Source organism: Castanea sativa, chromosome 2 (assembly GCF_040712315.1).
Source record: "Castanea sativa cultivar Marrone di Chiusa Pesio chromosome 2, ASM4071231v1".
NCBI lineage: Eukaryota > Viridiplantae > Streptophyta > Magnoliopsida > Fagales > Fagaceae > Castanea > Castanea sativa.
The window spans coordinates 48955039-48964846 of record NC_134014.1 but is presented as its reverse complement, the minus strand read 5'-3'; the positions used below and the strand labels follow the sequence as shown (position 1 = coordinate 48964846).

The window sequence follows — 9808 nt, the reverse complement described above, 5'->3', positions numbered from 1 at the left end:
AAGTCATTTATGTAATATACCATGACTATATACAATCCATTACAAAATAAGTAACATATATATAACCAAAGCTTAGAAAAAAAAAATTCAATTAAAATCAAAATTGGAGAATGTTTTTGTTAGCTTTCTATACAAATTAAATTGTCTAAATTTTTTGTAGTTATCTTTTCTTTGAACTAATGAGCATATTTTTATAATGTTTCTATTAAGATGTTCTGTATGCGAAGATCTTGGACATAAGAAACTGTAATTGATATTATTGGACCAATTTAGGAGATAATATTACACCATATTCTTTTATTTTGCGTTGTATTTAGTAAAATTTCATAGACAGTAATTGTGAATTGATATTGTATATGTAATATACAATAACGATTTTCAAAATTATGTATGTAATAGCAGTGTAATGATAAACTTGGCATAACCAATATCATTAAAATTGGAAGGAAAAATCATCTTAGCGCTGGCACTGTGCGCATTCTGCCAAAACGCTGAATTATTTTTTGCTCAACGCACCATTTCATTTGTATTTTAAAATGAGGGCCCACGTGGGCGTGGCACATGATAAAAAATAAATAAATAAATAAATAAAGCTACACTTTCAGCTAGCTACAATAATTTCAACCAAAAAAAAATCAGCTAGCTTAAAAATTATTTTGCTACAGTGTTTTCAGCAAAATAAGCGATATCTAAACGGATCCATAATACCTCCAAATATCCTGATCGAATTAATATTCTATATGTTTAATAATCTAAGCTAACATCAATAACACTACTACAATTCACAATTTTCGTGCATAAGCACATGTTACATAATAGTTTAATGTAAAGAGTGGAGACAATGAGGAAGAGCACAATGCTTGTACCTAACATTTGGATATAAATGATGGTGATTTTATTGGTGAGAGTTGCATTTCTAGAGAATATGTGGCTCCTATATGGCAAGTTTATTAATTTTAAACAAAAGAAGTTTGATGGAAGAAAATTTTGTTTTGCAGATATAATATGTGATCATTAATTATCTATACTACTATTTAAGGAGCTTTATCTATTTGGACTGATTTTTTTTTTTTTTTGGTTGCAATATACCCCTATTTCTCTAGGTTTAAGTGAAGACAAAACTAAAGGGTAATTTAGTAAAACTATGTCTTTTAACTCTTGCAAAAACATTACCTATAAAATAGGACCCCCTCCCTCTTAGTTTTCAAATTCAAATTGAACTTCAAATTTTTTTTTTTCTTTATTACAATTTCAAACCAAAAAAATATCCTAAATTTTAGGATTTTAGAATCCTATGCTATGATAGACTACTAACTAGCACAGTTTTTCAATTTTTTTTTTTAAACACACGTTTTAGTTATTCCCCCTCCCCCCCTAAAAGTTAGACTATTAGTATTTTTTTTTTTTTTTAGGAACTGCCTATTAGTATTTAGAAGCAATCATCTCCATGATTTTATAATTTTATTTGCAAGGAAAAGAAGAAGAAGAAAAACCCACGTTCTGGATTTTTCTCCTGAAATTTAGTCTATTATTTAGAAGCAGCTTTCTCCATGACTTCATAACTTTAAAGATAACTTCTCCCAAATATCATTTTTCTTTTTCAAATATCATTTAAGGTTCATCTATTACTTCTTCTTAAGGTCTCGTATAATCTCTATATCTCTTCTTCTCAACATATCTCTATATGTTAATCTCTATATATTAAGAATATTTAGAAAGTTAGTTACCCTTTAACTACAATATCTAAAATACCCTTAAAATTTATTAAGCCTACTTCAAACAAAAATAATTTGAACTGCATATATTTAAGAAACATTTAATTTAAACTCATGAAAATATGTAACACTTGAATTCCACTCCCCACGTTTTACTCCTTTAACTTTATAAGAAAAAAAATTTATGAACTTCTTTTATATATTTGGATTTTATTCCCAACTAATCACAAAAGTTAGCCAATGGAGCAAGTGGCCAAACTCCGCAAATGGGTGTTCTCCTTCACTCAGGATTTTCATTAGAGAGGAAACTTTATTCTTAACAACTATACTTTGGAAACCAAGGACAGCCGCAAACTCATTACATTGCTTGGGCACTTATCTCTTCCATTGAGTCTAAAAGAATGAATATCAAAACCGACTTACTTACTATTTTGGATGTCGTGTGATTTGTTTAGCCACTTGTTGGTTTTGCTGAATGAGCATATGTGGCCATGTGGGTTACTATGCCTAACTCGAACCATTATTTATTTATTTCTATTCTTTTGCCTCATTATCTGACCAAATGCTTAATAGTAGCTTAATTTCAGAATGACGATTTTCATATGTAGGTTTTTTCCCCTTTTTTTAAAATAAATCTGGGTGTTTGTATTTATTTATTTTTGTTTGGTAATTTTGCTTATTATTTACATCTAGAATTTTAGTTTTAAGGAATGGACCGGAAACATTTGTGTAGTTATATTTGTGTTGGAAATTATTCTCTGATATTTAGAAATCTATACTATGTACTTGCCTCTAAGCACGCACTAAAGCACAGTGAATCTTCTTTTTATTTTCTTTCTAAAGGTTAATAATTTTAATTTGGAGCTGTATTTTTCAATCACAAAAATACCATGTGATGAAATTTATATTCTTCAAAATTATTTCACCAATATTATTTCAATACTATTTTAGTGATCATTTTTTAGATGCAAATTATTAAAATTTACCCAAAAAATAAAACAGCCCTTAAACACGTGCATAAGCACGTGCTCAAAGGCTAGTTTTATTTGTTTAGTTAATTTACAATTGTTAATAGCCAAAAAAAATTGGTTTTGTTATATTGACGAAATGTGTGATATATCGCGATATATGTTAACATAAATAAAATATACTGTGATGACCAATTTTTTGGGGTACAACAGATGGATCTTGCACAACAGCTATAAAAAATTGGGACCATATTGATGGGTTATAATAGAAGTATGAAGGGTAAACGCAAAGGTCAAAATTCGGCAAGAAAGGAAGGTGAATCAGTGAATGTGATAATAATTATACCTTCTCAAAAACTAATAATAATTATGCTAAGTGATAATTGTGCCAACTGAATATACCAAATTGCAAACTTTAATTTTAAATTAAAAAAAAAAAAAACAAGAATTTATTTATTCTAGAAAAAACTTTAATTAATGCAACAATCCTAAATGATCTCAATTTTCTATTTGTGTAAATTCTAGGATGATCTTAAATCTTTTTTTCTTTTTTTAAGTGTAAGTCAAGTTTGGAATCCACAAAAAATGAAACTCTTTCACTCCCTATTAAAAGAAGAGGTGCTATTGAATATGAATATTATAAGGGCAAGTTAAGTTTGGAGTCCACAACATTTTCACAGATAACTATTGAATATGAATATTAATTGCGTAAGGTAATCAGCTATCTATGAAAAAATTAAATCAGGTATCTATGAATAAATTAATCAAATCAGGTATGGGTAAGGTACGTTAATCATTCCCTACCCATGGTCATTCCTTAGATAACCCACCTATATACTTACTTAGATCTCATTAACTATAAACTTGCAAGTACATGTAATCATTCACAAAAATTTTCATTTGAAAATTCCCATTCAATCAAAATTCAAGTGGAAATATAAATAATAATAAAAAATCCTAATCAAAATTTAATAGCATATAAGAAAAACATCCTAATCTAAATTTAATAGCATATAAAAAAGAAAAACTTCCTACGGAGGCACAATGGTCACACAATTTACATAAATTTGTCCAACTATGGTTTGCCACCTAGTCATCAAATAACCAGCCGACAAAACCATGCATGATCTTCCGTAAGCTAACATATTTCTTCTTCTGCTCACTTTTCTTCGCATTCTCGAAAACCAATTTGTCAATCGCTGACAAATGTGGATGCTATGATAAGTGAGCAGAAGAAGAAATATGGTCCATCTATATGCAAATTATTACAGTTACAGAGAATATAGTGTTAATAGTGATTCTGATTCTAATGAAAACAACATGACAATTGTGCACCTATAGCAAACATAAAAAAGTCTTTGTATAATTTGCATATTTACAATGTACGCTTGTATTTTCTGTTTTTTTTTTTAATATATTATTTGTATATTTTCTGAAATATATATATATATATATATATATATATATATATATATATATATATATAGTATTCCTAGTGAAACTAAATAGTGTTGTTATTGTGCAGGTTTACGTGTTATTGTAAAAAATTAGATGATAATGTATGTTATCGTATAATTAAACATTTGGACAAATTCGAAGTTGAAAGGGTTGCAGTGATGCAGAAGACTGAAAATCTCATTTTGCAAAGCAAAGATTGGTGTTGTTGATGCTGCTAAGCGCGAGTTGTCTTGTGGGTTTAAGCCAATCAGACTTGTTCTTGGAGGTGTGATCGGGATTGATTCTCACAGGAGTAGTCGACGATTGGAGGAAAAGGTGATTAATATGCATGGGATTGTGGCTGTGTTGTTGGGCAATGTGACCAATGTGCACTCTAGTCTTGGAGATGAAATAGCAAAGGTTACTGTGGAAGTTTTAGAGCTTTCTACACTCATTTCTAAGGATTCACATACAAATAACCAAGTGACACCTGATTATCTATACGTGGATCCCTGGAAATGAGTGTAGAAAGCTTGAAAACTTCCACAGTTAGCTTTGCTATTTCATCTCCAAGACTGGAGTGCACATTGATCACATTGCCCAACAACACAGCCACAATCCCATGCATATTAATCACCTTTTCCTCCAATCGTCGACCACTCCTGTGAGAATCAATCCCGATCACACCTCCAAGAACAAGTTTGATTGGCTTAAACCCACAAGACAACTCGCGCTTAGCAGCATCAACAACACCAATCTTTGCTTTGCAAAATGAGATTTTCAGTCTTCCACATCACTGCAACCCTTTCAACTTCGAATCTGTTTAAATGTTTAATTATACAATGAGATAGCTTGAAATGAGTGTAGAAAGCTTGATTATACGATGAGACACCTGATTATCTGTCCGTGGATCCTTGGAAATGAGTGTAGAAAGCTTGAAAACTTCCACAGTTAGCTTTGCTATTTCATCTCCAAGACTGGAGTGCACATTGATCACATTACCCGATAACACAGCCACAATCACATGCATATTGATCACCTTTTCCTCCAATCGTCGACCACTCCTGTAAGAATCAATCCCGATCACACCTCCAAGAACAAGTCTAATTGGCTTAAACCCACAAGACAACTAGCGCTTAGCAGCATCAACAACACCAATCTTTGCTTTGCAAAATGAGATTTTCAGTCTTCCGCATCACTACAACCCTTTCAACTTCAAATTTGTCTAAATGTTTAATTATACGATGAGATACATCATCGTCTAATTTTTTACAATAACATGTAAACATGCACAATAACAACGCTATTTAGTTACTATTCATAATGAATACTATATATATCTTTCAGCAAATATACAAATACTATATTACAATTATTAAAACAAAAAAGACGAGCATACATTGTAAAGATGCACAATATGCAAAATATACCGACTTTTTTATGTTTACTACAGGTGCGCAATTGAATTAGAGAATTAATGTGGTATATTTGTCATGTTTTCATTAAAATCAGAATTACTACTAACATTATCTTCTCTATAACCGTAATCATCTTCATATAGCAGAAGAAGAAATACGGTGGCTTGCAGAAGATCATGCATGGTTTTGTCACCTGGATATTTGATGACAAGGTGGCAACCATAGCAGGACAAATTTATGTAAATTGTGTGGCTTTTGTGCCTCCCTAGGAAGTTTTTCTTTCTTATATACTATTAAATTTAAATTAGGATGTTTTTCTTATATGCTATTAAATTTTGATTAGGATTTTTTTTTATATGCCATTTGAATTTTGATTGAATGGGAATTGTCAAATGAAAATTTTTGTGAATAATTACATGCACTTGCAAGTTTATAGTTAATAAGATTTAAGTAAATATTTAGAGGTGGGTTATCTAAAGAATGGCCATGTCAACAACAAACTACACTGTAATTAGTTAATTACCCACCAACCTTTTCAACACTACGAAGCAGCCCATCACACAAAATCCCCTCCCAAAGTCCCAACTACAAGCTAATAGTAATAAGTTAATAAAAGGCATCCCTAAGTTATTATAGACAAAAACAAGGAACTTACCCAGTTAACCGTACCAAACCCATCACATATTTTCATCAAGGACTAGTAATATTCAAAACCCACAACCTTACCTTTCTTTGAGGGACTGCTGCTTTGGTGGTTCTGAGGCTTCACCATAGTAGGATCGGTTTATGCCATTGACAGCTTCTTGTACAACAGGAGCCTAGAGGACGCCATAGGAAAGAGTTTCCAGAAAAAATAAATAAAAGACACTTTGACAAAATCCCACATCTCATAAGCATAATAAAGGATTTGTACATATTAATACAAATTAGAGAAAAAATCATATAAATAAAGAAGATAACTAAGCTAGCAATTTAAATGAATAAACAAGAAACATTGTCATCTCCTAAACAAAGAGACATTAACGAGCTTTTGTACATGAATGACTTGGTTAATGAACCTAAATCAAACTAAATGACCTACTTGGTTGTTTTAAAATTAGTGGTCAAATTATAATAACAAAGAAGAGTCACACGGACCCCAAAGACCAAGTGTCTTCAACTAAACTGAAACTGAGTGCCCAAAGCCTTTCTTATACAAACATTATTAGGGTTTAACTGACATTTGAATTTTATTATCGTGTACAATTATATAAATAATTCTTGTGAATATATAATTTTGAAAAAATTAAATACATTTCAAAATGAAAATATGCATAATAGACTTAATAGTACTGACCTCAAAGCCCACACATCCTTCAAGCACGTGCAGCCTTTCTTTTAATGGAGTTTTATGGTGAGCAGTAAAACAATAGATCAGAAAATATCCAGTAAGTCTCAAAATAACAATAAGCAATACATGGCTATATCAAAATTTTCTAAAATTTGTATTGAAAAAAAAAAAAAGCAGTGGGACGCACAAACCTTTTGTGTAGGTAGGTAATCTTCAATTTAAAATTCAGCTTTTCTTGTTCATCTCCATTTGAATTTCCTACTGGTTCTAAGTAATCTCCAAGAAGTTTCTCGTTTTGAGAGGATAGAGATGCAGAGATGTAGTTGGTTTCAAATTTAAATTAAAGGATCCATTGGATCCGATTTGTGTAACAAACGGAACATCCAAAACGTTCCAAGATTCAAGAAAAAATTTCAATTTGAACAAAATAAACACAAATCGAAAAGACGTAGATAGCCAAAGCTTTATAATTTAGAATACAAGAATACAGTAAAAATATATATAAAATAATATAGATCTAATAAAATATCCATTAATTAAAATATGATTTATGTAGATCTAGCCTATGAATCCATTAATCAAAAGAACAAGATCTAAGATTAGCAAAGAGAATTTGAACAAGGTGTTAATAGAACCGAGGTTGAAAAAAAGCAGAGAAGTTGAGGTAATAATAGGCAATTCTAACCAAGCTTTAGAATAAAATTTAAAAAAACACACACACACACACAGCAAAAATCAAAAGTACAATGAAAAAGAAAAAAAAAAAAAAAAAAAAAAAAAAAAAAACGTAGACAGCAAAATCAAAGAATACGCATCACTGAATGCTGGATCTGCCCTCGATATCACTGGACAGCCACCAGCCGTACTGGTTTGCATCCAGTTCCCAAATGTAACCAAAACACCAACCGTAAAAATCTCAGCCAAACAGATGCCTTATATAGCAGTCTTTTCAGTTTGACTATTCCACGCCACGTGCGAGACATTCACGCGTGTGAGGTCCTTATAAGTAAAATTTTAAGAGCTTAAAATTCGGGTCAGGGAAAAAGGTAATTTTATGGCAGCCAATGAATAAAATTGTTATCGATTCCGTTTCGTTCCGGCCAGAACGGCCGGAATATTTCGTACCGGCATGCAAACCGGTACCACAATACCCTTGTTCCACCTCGGGTCAAATTTCGGCCTATTTCGGAGCGTTCCGGCCATTCCGGCCAATTTCGGCCGAAATACAAATTTCAGCCGGTACCAGATTTTGGCATAAAAATAAAAAAAAAAATCATACCTTCTTCTTCTTGGTTACGGACCCTTCTGCTTCTTGTTTTTTTTTTTTTTTTTTCTTCTTCTGGGTTTCAGACCCTTCTTCTTCTTCTTTTTTTTCTTCTTCTTTTGGTGGGTTTCGGACCCTTCTTCTCTTCTTCTCTTTTTTATTTTTTCTTCTGGTGTGTTTCGGTCCTGCTGCGAGCTGCCACTCTGCGTTTCCTTTTTTATTTGTGTGCTGTAAAGGTAATGTATGGGACTACTTGTGAGCCTCCTTACTCTTCATTCATTGCTATGTCCTTTGTTTTGATTTTTTTTATTTGTTTATTTTTTGCCAGCCGACATGCTCCCTTTTGTTACTTGTATTTTAAAATTTGAATTCTTTCTTTGTTTTGTTTTTGTGTGCCCCACGTGATTAACAATAAAAATGAATGTGGGAGCTTTTACCCTCTTTCACTGTTCCAACTTCCAATATTAACTTCAATTTTTTTTTTTTTTTCATATTATTACTCTTATTATATTTTATACATGATTTAACTGATATTTTTTATTATTATTATTATTATTTGGACTTAGAGATTACATATTAGTTGAAATATGTACTTATAACTTATTTAAAATCTTTAATAATTTATAAAGGTTTTTTTATTAATAATATATATATTTTTTATTATAAAATATCGTAACTCCGAAATACTCTGAAACGGTACGCTGAAATAGGCCAGTACCGAAATATTCCATTCCAATGGACAAACCGAAACGGAGTCCGAAACGGTATTCATAACAATGGAATAAACCACAGTTCATCATTTTACTGAAAAACAAAAAATACACTTCAACGCATACAATAAAAACTCAATTAAGAGTCTATTTAAAGTCCGTTTGGATGTAACTGAAATTGAAAACTGAAAATTGAAAAATATTGTAGCAAAATAATTTTTTAATATATAAAAAATACTGTTCATTGGCCTAAAATCACTGTTCATGGCCAATGAACAATACACAATGCGCGTCTCAGTGAAGAAAAAAAAAAAAAAAGGGAAGGGGCTGAAACCCAGACACTGGGCGTTTCAGCCCCTCCCAAACGCACACTTAAATACAGCTGAAAACTGAAAACTGAAAAACAGTGTAGCAAAATAATTTTTTAATGTATGAAAAACACTGTTCATTGTCCTAAAATCACTGTTCATGGCCAATGAACAGTAACAGGTGCGCGTCCAAGGAAAAAAAAAGGGCTAAAACGCAGACACACTGCGTTTCAGCCCAATCATAACATTACCTAAATCAAGAGTGCTTCCTTCTTCAGAGTTTCAAAGATCTCTCGGCGCACGATTGGCACTGTTTGCTATCTTGCGTTCGAGCTTTCTCTAGCCGCTTCGCGAGCTTGCTCCGTCATCAGCCATCATTGTCCCTTCGTGAGTCCTCTTGTCTCCTTATTGAGACCTTCAACTGCCTAGTTTGTGGGCTTTCCCTGTGTGGGTTTCCCTTGCCCAGTTTGTGGGTTCCACGTCGTCGAAAGAGGTCGTCGCCTCAAAATCTCAAGGCGCCGATCAACTTCATTGTAGCTTTGAAGGCTTGTCAGCAACTGTGTCAGTTCTTAGCTTCGTGGACCAACCCATATCCTGGAGTGAAGGGGTTGATTGTTCTTGGCAATGAAAGGCACTAGGTAATTTTGTATATAGTTGC

General features: G+C 32.1%; 1 long non-coding RNA gene across 3 annotated transcripts; it reads right to left on the bottom strand.

The window, feature by feature from the left end:
• Nucleotides 1-4688: 4688 nt before the first annotated feature.
• Nucleotides 4689-8463, bottom strand: LOC142626097 (uncharacterized). Of its 3 annotated transcripts, XR_012842450.1 has the most exons (4): nt 7060-8463; nt 6875-6912; nt 6265-6356; nt 4689-5184 (listed from the first exon to the last, which is right to left on the bottom strand). It is a non-coding gene; the product is annotated as an uncharacterized LOC142626097 (long non-coding RNA). The 3 variants fall into 3 exon arrangements; XR_012842448.1 differs by having other exon boundaries at nt 4689-6356; XR_012842449.1 differs by having other exon boundaries at nt 4689-6356; nt 6875-6908.
• Nucleotides 8464-9808: the final 1345 nt, after the last annotated feature.